This window comes from Euphorbia lathyris, chromosome 6 (genome assembly GCF_963576675.1).
Source record: "Euphorbia lathyris chromosome 6, ddEupLath1.1, whole genome shotgun sequence".
Lineage (NCBI taxonomy): Eukaryota > Viridiplantae > Streptophyta > Magnoliopsida > Malpighiales > Euphorbiaceae > Euphorbia > Euphorbia lathyris.
The window spans coordinates 57009571-57020767 of NC_088915.1; positions in this window are offsets into that span (position 1 = coordinate 57009571).

The window sequence follows — 11197 nt, forward strand, 5'->3', positions numbered from 1 at the left end:
AATAGGCGAAACACCTTTCTCGCTGGTTTATGGAGCTGAAGCAGTCCTGCCTGTTGAAATCAAGTCGCCTACAGATTGGATAATTTATTATTGTGACACCCAAAATCCTATCAACATTAGAGATGCATTGGATTCGGTAGAAGAACGAAGAGAAAAAGCTTACATGCAAATGGCAGTATACCGCAATAGAATCAAGAAGTATCATGACAAAAGGGTGCGAAAGGTGATAATCAACGAGAGCGACTTGGTCTTGAAAAAAGCGGATAAAATACAATCCAGAGAAGGCAAAGGCAAATTAGGCGTCAACTGGCTCGGGCCTTACAGGGTATCCAAGAAGCTGGGACCATCGACTTTTGAACTAGAAGAAATGAGAGGAAAAAAGCTCCCGCGCACCTGGAATCTAGAGAATCTACGCCTATATAAACAGGCCGAGTAGTTCAGGGAAATGACGAGTACTCTTTTTCCTTTTATGAGTTTTTCCCACTGGGTTTTCTGATAAAAGGTTTTAATGAGGCTTTGATCCCGCACAGTTTGTATACCCATGTAACAAGAATTCTGTTTTCTTTATCAATAAAGATATTCAATTGTTGCATCATTCGCAAAACCTTATGTTTAATCTTAAACACACATAAATGTGTTGCCTATTAAAGAAAGGCGGATGCATGATTACGCATCACTCGCAAAACCTTATGATCAACCTTATGATTATTTTTGAAAGAAAAATTATAAGGCATAAAATTAAGCGAATAAACGAGTACTCAAAAAATTGCGAAAAGGGTCTGGCCACCCTAATGAAAACAAAACTAACTACGAAAAATTACAAGTATGAAGTCGGCAAGAGGCAAGGGTCACATACGAAAATAACCGGCATTAAAGCGACGAAGGATAAAATAGTTGATATATATACTGGCAGTTTGTTACATACAACAGTTTGGATATAAATAAAATTATACTACAGTTTCTTCTCCTTCGCCCCTATTGCCCCCTTCGCCTTCAGCGGCTCCTTCATCTTCTCCTGTGGGATGATCTGCTTCAAGCGAATCCCCAACAATCAAATCAGTAACCGCATCAGAGCGAGAAACATCTTGTTCAACGTGGGAAACATCTTGTGGTGCCCCTCCTTCTACGTTCTGATTTGGGATCTCACAGCTAATTGGAGAATCATGAAAACTCTGCCAATCCAGGAGAAGTACCTAATCCATATCAGCATCCTCGGCCTCCAACTTGTCCCATTTCTCAGCTAAATCCTTTTCAGGAATGGGAACCTTGGGGCGATTAAGTACATGATTTGGATGTCCATGCTCATAAGCCGCATGAATCCGCTCTCCATACCAATAGATGCGAGCACCATCTTCAGCTGTGATCTCCTCGGCCCTCCTTTTTTGCATCTCCAAGGCTTCCTTGGACGAATTCAGATCATCAATGACTTTCTAAAGCTCATCGGACTTAGCCTGGAGGGATTTGAGAGCTTCCTCCTTCTCGCTCATAGCCTTCTGACAAGCACCTTCAAGGACCTTTACTTTGCCTTGGACATCATCAAAAAGCGACTTCTGAGTCGCCAATTCAGTACCAAGGCTTTCCAACTCTCTAGCTCGTTCAGCATCCCTGCAGAGAGCACCCTCCGCGAAATTGATAATCTGCATATAAGACGATACGCGAATAAAAAGAGCGAATAAAGACATGCGCTTGAAGGATAGAACATAAGTGGAAAGCAATATACCTCTATAGCTCGCTTCTCAATCCCCTCCATGGCAGTCGGAAGCGGCACCTGTTTGCGCACACGAGAAGCGGAGGGAAGTCGCCCAAGGACATTGCATATGGAAGAAACAATGTCCCTACAGGAAAAGCTCACGGCTTTACCAAAGGTTCTGGTCCACCATCCGCTGATATCAGGAATCGGCTATGGATACACAAGGAGAAGGGTCAGGAGAACAGCGAAAACTGACAAGAGAAAATAAATAATGCAAGAAGAGCGAATAAATTATGATACCTCATGAAATGGGGGACCGCCCTTGGCTTTGGATGGAGTGGACGTAGATGTACCACCGACAGTCAAGGATGCGGAGGTATTCTTCTTCCTAGGGCGAGAAGACTCCACATCCACATTACTCTTCCGCTTCCTATTTAAGGGAAGCTCCTCAGAAACAGAAGCGGGGCCCTGTGAAACGGAAGCAATTGGGGGGGAAGCCTCCTCAACAGAAGGAGTCGCCCCCACAGGAGAACTCGCCCCTGCAGCAGAAGTTATTTCCGCCATCCGCTTCTTCCTTCTCGCCAGGGCTTTCGCTTCCCGATCTGCAGCGAGTTGAGATAAAGGATCACCCCTGCAAAGGGTTAAAAGAAATCATCAACTTGGAAATAAGTTAATAGTACCTTGTACAAAAACGCGATAAGGGATATAGACAACACGATCTCCCTCGCGGTAGGCAATCGCTACTCGGCTTCTTAGCATATGGAATGCCTGATCATATGTCCATACAAAAGGAGGAGTGCTCTTCAAGAACTTTATAATATCGGATTCGTCCTTGCTGGGGTAACCAAAGTTCAAACTCTTTACATTGGGTCGGCCCCAGCAGCGAAGAAAGTTTGGATTCCCTTCATGGAACTTAATGAAGAAATAGGACTTATCCCACTCGCGGATTTTGTTCGACTTCTCATCAAAACCGTAGTAACCGCTCTGTCGGATGAAAGTAAAGTAGTCCCCCGAACTCTTGAAATGATGAAGCTTAGAGAAAATCTTGAGCGAGAGGGGAACCTCCAGACAATCCGCCAAAAATTTATCCAAGGTTAAGTCGGCCCATCCGTTGGGATGCAGTTGTCCGGGTGCGATTCCATAACCACCAAGGATGGAAGCAATCTCATCCGCCAGCGGATACGTGAAACCGCAGATAATCTGGGCGACAAAAATAGTGAAATACCCATTTGGGTAGTCGCCCGGCCCTCTATTCTCCCCGGGAATAATGGTTTCCAGACCTTGGAGCCAAGGATACTGCTCCCGCAAGTCATCAATCGTCTCGCGGCAAACTAGGCTTCCCAACCTGTCCTTTTTTGGTAATAAACAGGGAGTTGGAACAGGTGGTGGAATCAACTTCTTAGGGTCAAAACCTAGACCCTCATCAGTTGTATTCGCCAGATGGAGAAAATCGACGGGATGGGAATTAGACCAAGGAGAGCTGGTTGAATCTTCATCAACCTCATGAGACACCTCGCGAACGTAATTTTCGTCGAACGGTGCGAAATCGAGGTCAGGGTTCGACATATTAACGAAGAAAGACGAGCAGAAATAAGAAAAGGGTCGAACGAGTTACAAGTTGCGGAAAGGAACACTTACATGTGAAAGAGAACACAGAGAAGAACGAACGCTAAAGGGTTGACGCCGGAGAAGAAATGACGGAGAACGAAAGAACCACTTTCGAATTTTGAATATCCAGACGAAGACGAGGAGTCCCCTATAACATATGAAAAGACCCTAAAGGGCTCTTGCCAAACTAAGGGGGAGGCATGTGATGATCCGTGAAACCAAACCGGGCCGAATCATAAACACGGTAGGCCCATGGTTCAAGATCAAACGGGCTCCGAATAAAGGAAGCGGGTAAAACGAGTAACCGCTCCGAAATCCTAAACGGAGCATTAAACCTCCCACTCAAAACAAACGAGACCACGTTTGTAGCCACGTAAGGGACATGGCCTGGAAAGAGTAACCACCCCCGGCGGTTACCTAGGAACACTTATAAAAAGGACATAGAAGCAAATGGGCAGGTACATTCACATCTTTTCCCCATAATACCAGTATCAATTTACCAATCGAATCTAGCAAGTTATCAGTAATCAATGAGAATGTAAACAATTCTTCATTCTATTGAAATGTTTTATCATAATTTTTGTTGAATTAACGAAAGTCTGAAAAGTATATCTGATAGATTTGTTAGTCAGATATTAAACTATTAAATTTTTTTCATCAGTAAAGTAAATTCTAATTAAGGAAAAATGAGAATAGAACGATTTATTTAAAAAAAAATTGGGCAAAGCTAAAAAATGGCTTTTGCACAAACAATGCCATCAAATTAAGTTTACACCTCAAGGCCTTATGAATCATAATTAATAACCTTGGTGGAAATAAAAAAAAAAATAAATAAAAACAAGTCAACATTATAGAAAAAAAATTAAAAGAAAATAGCTGAAACAGTGCAAAGTTGTGATGATATGCAAGGGTTTGTAACATTAATTTATTCGGATTACAGAAAGCAAATTATGTTTCTAGTAATGGAAAGTATACATTTTTGCTGTGTTGGGCTTTTAAAAAGATCCTTCAAATTATTTAAAAAGGGTTAAGGTGCAAAAATACCTTTAATATTTTGGACCAGAAGCAATTTTACCTCTAACGTTTAAAATGGTGTAAAAATATTCTTAACATTTTGGACCAGGAGCAATTTTACCCCTAACGTTTAAAATGGTGCAATTTTACCCTTAACGTTTGTAGCCAAGAGCAATTTTACCTCTAACGTTGATAATTTGGGTCAATTTCAGACACTATTATAAAACAAATATATTTTTGTTCTTTATTTTGCACCAATTACATATCTATTCGTATTTAAAAAAATGATTTCATGTTTTTTTGTAATTTAATAATAAAATTGAAGATTAATATTTATAAATTCGGTGAATTTTTTGATTTTTTTTTGTCTTTTTTTTATTAAAGATTGGTTAGCGAGGAAGGGTAAGCGGCGGACATCCCAGCTATGCTGGCACCCCCACCACAGACCCAAAAAAGCCCCGAACCTGATTTTTTTTTTGTCTAATTCGTACAAAAGACGGTATATTTTTTTTATTTTTTTCACATCACAACATATGTTTGTGATTTGTTACTTATAAAATGACGTACGTGTGAAGTGTAGATGACAAGATTCATGACCGAGAAGACAGTTTGATGAATTATTTCTCAAATTGATCCAATTTATCAACGTTAAGGATAAAATTGCATCATTTTAAACGTTAGGGGTAAAATTGCCCCTGACCCAAAATATTAGAGGTATTTTTACACCTTAACCCTTTAAAAAAACACAATCCTTCAAATAATAAATAATAAAAATATTAAGAAAGGCTTTGGAAGTGGGCAAAGGAGCATTTGAGTGCTATTTGTTTCTTTTGGAAAAAGAAAAAAAGGTCGGTTGAATAATGCAACTTCCAACTTACAACTCAAACAAAATCACTCTAACTTATAAGAATCCAACCCTTAGATCATCCACAATGGATGATACAATATTTTTGTATCATATGAAAAAAAACCACTTTTTTTCAAAAAAATCTAATACACTCAACTACCTCTCCATTAAACCAATTTGTATCACTTTTTACGTAGGACCCACTTGTCATAAAACTTTTACACATTTCAAATAAATTATTATTTCTTTCCACCAAACAATTAAAATAATTATTTCATCATTCAATCTAAATAATTCCATTAATATATATATTGGTTAAAAAAATAAATATCAATTATATCTATAATTATTTTGAACCGAAATAGTTAATAAAAAATATAATTAATTGCAAAAATAAAAATAGCATAAAAGATAATTTTTTATTCAAATAAAACATGAGAATACGAAACGGAATAAAATACAAGATTTAAAAACGAGGAAATTACATTAAAATACATTATATATTGTTCTATTAAATAATGTGGTTTTTTAATTTATGTGTTGTATTAAATAATGTTGTTTTTAGTTTATGTGTTGTTGTATTAAATATTTGGGATCATATCCAAGATTGAGTATTTATATGAAATTTTAAAAATAAATAGACCTGAAGATATATTGATAATATTGATAATATTTTTCCTAAATTATAGAAGTCGTTTAAACGGTAATATTAATAATATTTTTTAATATTTATTTAGTCCAGATGAGGACCCAAAATAAAAGGTAGATCCAATTTTTAAATCAAATTATCACATACAAACAACTGCCGACGCTTGCATTTCCGGTTTTAAAAAAAAAAAGAGTGGGATCAGTCCACAATTGCGGCTGAAATGCGCCTCATGCGCGCGTGTGATACACGCAGCAATCTCAGCCGCAATTGTGGAGGTGGATCCCAAACAATCAATTCACTCCACTCTCACCCGGTTGTATCACACAATTGTGATACACAAAACCTCTCTCCTCACTTACTTCACTCACCCACAATGCATGCTTTCATTGAATTGTATCACTTTTATCAAAGTGATACATGAACTGCAGTTGCTCTTACTAACTTCCCCAAATACTTGGTTGTTGTTTTTTAATATTATTAATTATGGAATACATAAAAAAAATGGATTACTCTAGTCAGACATAATTATAAAATAATGGATGATATTTGTACGCCAATAATAAAAAGATATTCTTGAAACTTGGAGGTTTGTTTGGTTCAGCTGTTCGTTAATAGTTGTTGCAATTGTTGTTAGTTGTTTGCAGTTGCAGTAAGCTGTTAGCTGTTTGTTATTAGCTGTTTAATTACTAGTGTTTGGTAAAATTACATTGAACTGTTGCTGTTCGGATTTAAAATGTCTAAAATGTACATGTTTTAAATTAATCAGTGATGAAATTATAAAAGGAAAAATGTAAAAAAAAAATGCTCATAATGTTTACAACTACGAATAATTTTACTCTTAATATCTAAAATAGTGCAATTTTACCTATAACACTAGCAGCTAAGAGCAATTTTACTCCTAACATTAACAAGTTGGATTGATTTCAGATACTATTAGAACATATAGATATTTTATTTCTTATTATATACCAATTGCACATACTAGTGGTTCTAAAAAAGAGATTTCATATTTTTTGTGATTTAATAATAAAATTGAAAATAAATATTTATAAATTTGATGAAATATTGGATTTTTTTTGTCCAAGTCGTACAAAAGACAATATATTTTTGTATCCTCTGAAAAAAAGTTCACGTCTAATCATATGTTTGTGATCTGTTACTAACGATGATAAAATCATGCACATGTGAAGTGTGGATGACAATATTCATGACCAAGAAGTAGGGATGGTAACGGGTAGTGTACCCGCGGGTATCCGGCACTACCCGACCCTAATAGGACTACCCGTACCCTGTATAAAAGGGTATGGGAAGGGTATGTGATCAAAATAATTACCCGTTAGGGTAATGGGACGGGTATGGGAATGCCCCCAAGGGTTAACTCTTTTATATATTAACAAAATTATTGTTTTTTAGATGTAATATTTGTGATTTTAAACCACAACCTTTTATTTTTCAACCATTAAGTGATACCACTAAGCTATTTATTCTTATTGATTAAGGTTCAATTTTTAGATAAATGATTTATTAAATTTATACTTTGTTAAATTTGTAATATTTTTTATTTTATTTATTGATTCTTAATGGGTAAGGGTACCCGTGGATACCCACAAATTAAATGGGAAGGGTATGGGATGAGAAAAATATACCCGTTGGCCCGACTCCAAGTTCTTCAAGAATAGTGGCGTTGAGTTTCTTGACCTTTTGCCTTAGGATTAGTCAGTTCTCTTTCTCGATGGGTCAGTATACCCCGAGAAGTAGAAAGAATTACAATGCCCATCCCGCCCAAAATTCTAGGAATTTTTTGATAGTTAGAATAGATTCGTAGACCCGGCCGGCTGATCCGTTGTTAGGGTAGTGGGACGGGTACGGGTAATTAAAAAATAAACGGGTAAGGGTTTGGGATTGAGATTGACACTACCCGCGGGTACCCTACCCGTTGTCATCCCTACCGAGAAGACAGTTTAATAAATTATTTCTCAAATTGACCCAACTTATCAATATTATGGGTAAAATTATTTTTGGCTGCCAAAATTAGGGGTATAATTGCACCATTTTAGACGTTAAGGGTAAAATTGCTCCTAGCTATAAATGTTGGGAGTATTTTTGCATATTATCCTATTATAAAATAAAAAATGTGTTACATAAATTAATAAAAATAATCTACAGTAAAAACTCGATAAATTAATACTCGATAAATTAATAAACTCTTTAAAATAATAATTTATTCTGGTCCCGACTTGGGCCAATTCAAAAAATAATCAATTTTAATAAATTAATAAGATAATAATTTTCTGGAACAACCCTTTATAAATACATTGTATTATTACCTCTATAAATTAATAATTTCTCAAATACATATGTGAAATATATATAGATATACATACTTAGAATAATTTAGCAAAATATGAATCTATAATATTTTGTTTTTTCTTGAAATTTAAATCTAGTTGAATTTCATCTCTAACTATTCTTAGTGCATTCAAAAGTTCTGATGTATCCTAGTCAAATTGTAACAAAAAATTGTATAGAGTGGTGGATGATGTTATAATTGCTTCCTTTCTTGTGACTGGTTTCAAAGGTACCCAATCATCCCCAACTTCATCCTCAATTGAATTTTACATAACGCTCGACACAATTTTTTCAAAACTTTAGACTTATGAGCATTCATTGTTTTCACCTGGATAATCCAATATTTGATTGAAATCCATTGGATTGCGGTATCCAAGCTGACCAATGATTCCCTCAAGTCCATGAACGTCTTCAGTGGTTGCTTCCTCTCAATTCGTTGTGACAGATTCATCCCGTGTACGGGTTTTGCAATTTTTGAAACAATTTGCTATTGTCGATTGTTTGATATCTATTTTCCAAGATGAGAATGCAAGATTTATAGCATCTAATACAATGAACTTCCAAGTTCAATTAACTTATATAATGCACATTTAATTTTATTTGTTCATTGATTTTAGAAAAAAACTTTATTTGAATTAGTAATTTAAAATTTATTTAAAAAAAATTAAAATCACTCTATATATTAATAATTATTAATTTATCGATTAATTAATAACTCTCTAAATTAATAAAATTACATGGTCCCAACATTATTAATTTAGAGAGGTTTTACTGTATATAAAAAAATAAAAAATTTATTGAACGCAACAAAACCTTGTTTTCCGGTAATTATGTTGTATAAATATAAATAATATTAAAGAATAAACATATTTGTGGAAATAAGAAGAATAATTCTGTCAATAACAACTAACTACAAGCAACTGTTTATGAAAACCTCCAAATAGAAGCTTTTCGTGAAACGCTCCAAAACACTGCAGTTTGCAGGAAAAAATGCTAACCGCTGCGGTTATATAAATCTAACCAAACGCTATATTTCCTGCGGTTTGGAGTGAAACGCTAAACCCTCATCCGAAAAGCTGAAACAAACACTCTCTTATTATTTTTTGTTTGCTGTTATAGTTTGTTGTTTGTTATTGAAAAATATTATTTTTCATTCTATGACGGTTCTCTAATCAAACACCAAAAAACACAAACAATAGGAGAAAATTGAGTAAACAAAATACTCCTTAATTAAGCTATTGTTTGGTTCATGGATTGAAATAAAATGGAATAAAATAGGTATCACCGAGCAATAGGATAGTTATTCTTTAGAAATAACTATTTTTATATTTGGTTGATGAAATAATATAAATAAAATAGTTAGTTTTGTAGTTCAAAATACAACCTTACAATAAAGTCTAATTTTTTATTTTTTTAAATTATAACGTAAAATCATAATATATAGAGAATAATGACATATTAAAAATTAAGTTTGGTGATATAACTTAGTTGTACTTTTTTACTTAATTATGATATTTATCTATTTTACCCTTCTTTTTATGGGAAAATAGGAGAAATTACATCAAGCATCATTTTGCTTAAAATTTTACAAATTAATTATTTTGATTTCTTTATCTTAATGCTAACAAAAACTCAAATACTTTATTTTACTTTTGTCAATTCATTACCTTTTCTGTTTTCTTTCCTCCTTCCTTTGCCCTTTCGTTTTTCTAAGCATTTCATTGCTTTTTAAAATGAAGTAATAGAATCTAAAATTTGTTGGTAAAAGAGCATAGCATCATCTTCAAAAAAATTCATCTCTATGCAGATTCAGAGCAAATAGAAAAAGAAAGCAAGACTTTTGATTCATTCCAAAAATGTGAATTTGGCGGTTTTGTTTTTTTCATAGATTTGAGAGAACTTTATTTAATCACAAATGGTTTCTATTTATTTTAAATTAATTAATTATTAATTCACCCTATATTTCAGGAATATCATTTTTCCTTGACAATTACGGGACGTTTGTTAGAAGGGATATAGGAGGTGGGATATGGATAAAAAATACGAGATAAGTTATCCTGTGCTTGTTTAGAAGATAGAAGAGTGAGACAGATGAGGGATAAGACTCTTATCCCTCAAATCCTGTACCCAGGAGGGGGTGGTATAAGGAAGTGGGATAAGCTCCTGCGATTTTAATAGGATGGAAAAGTCCATCTTATCTCTCAAATTAATGTTATGTAGTTTAAATAAGGTTAAAATAGTAAAATGTATTATTTTATCCCTATCTCTATCTTACGTACCAAACATTGAATAATAATTCTCGACTATCATATTTTTATCTTTATCCCAACCATTTATCATTGAATAATTAATATAACTAGAGAGATTAATCTAATTGTTTTGGACCTTTTGACATATTCAGAATTAATATAACTATGGGGACTAGTCTGTATATATTGTCTCCAATTGAGAATTCTACGTTACTATCCATTTTTTTCATTTTTTCTGCTTTTCACATTTCCCCTTTTTTTTATTGTTTTTATATTTTTCACATGAAATCTGAAACAAATGATCAATAGCAATGACAATGCTAATTTTGAGATTAAAAAAAATAATTATGAAATAATTATTCCTAAATTAAATTAATAAAAAATCCGTGTTCCACCAATTGTAAATTCTATGAAACAAAATCAAATGGTCAAATAAATTTTTTTTACTAAGAATATATTTTTAGTCCATTCTAAACCGACACTTAAAAATATAAGGATTAAGGTGCAAAAATACCCTAACGTTTTGGGTCAGGAGCAATTTTACCCCTAACGTCTAAAATGGTGCAATTTTACCCCTAACTTTTGTAGCCAATAGCAATTTTACCCCTAACGTTGATAAATTGGGTCAATTTCAAAAATAATTCATCAAACTGTCTTCTCGGTCATGAATCTTATCATCTACACTTCACAAGTGCGTCATTTTATCAGTAACAAATCATAAACATATGTTGGGATGTGAAAAAAATAAAAAAAAATATTGTCTTTTGTACGAATTAGACAAAAAAAATTCA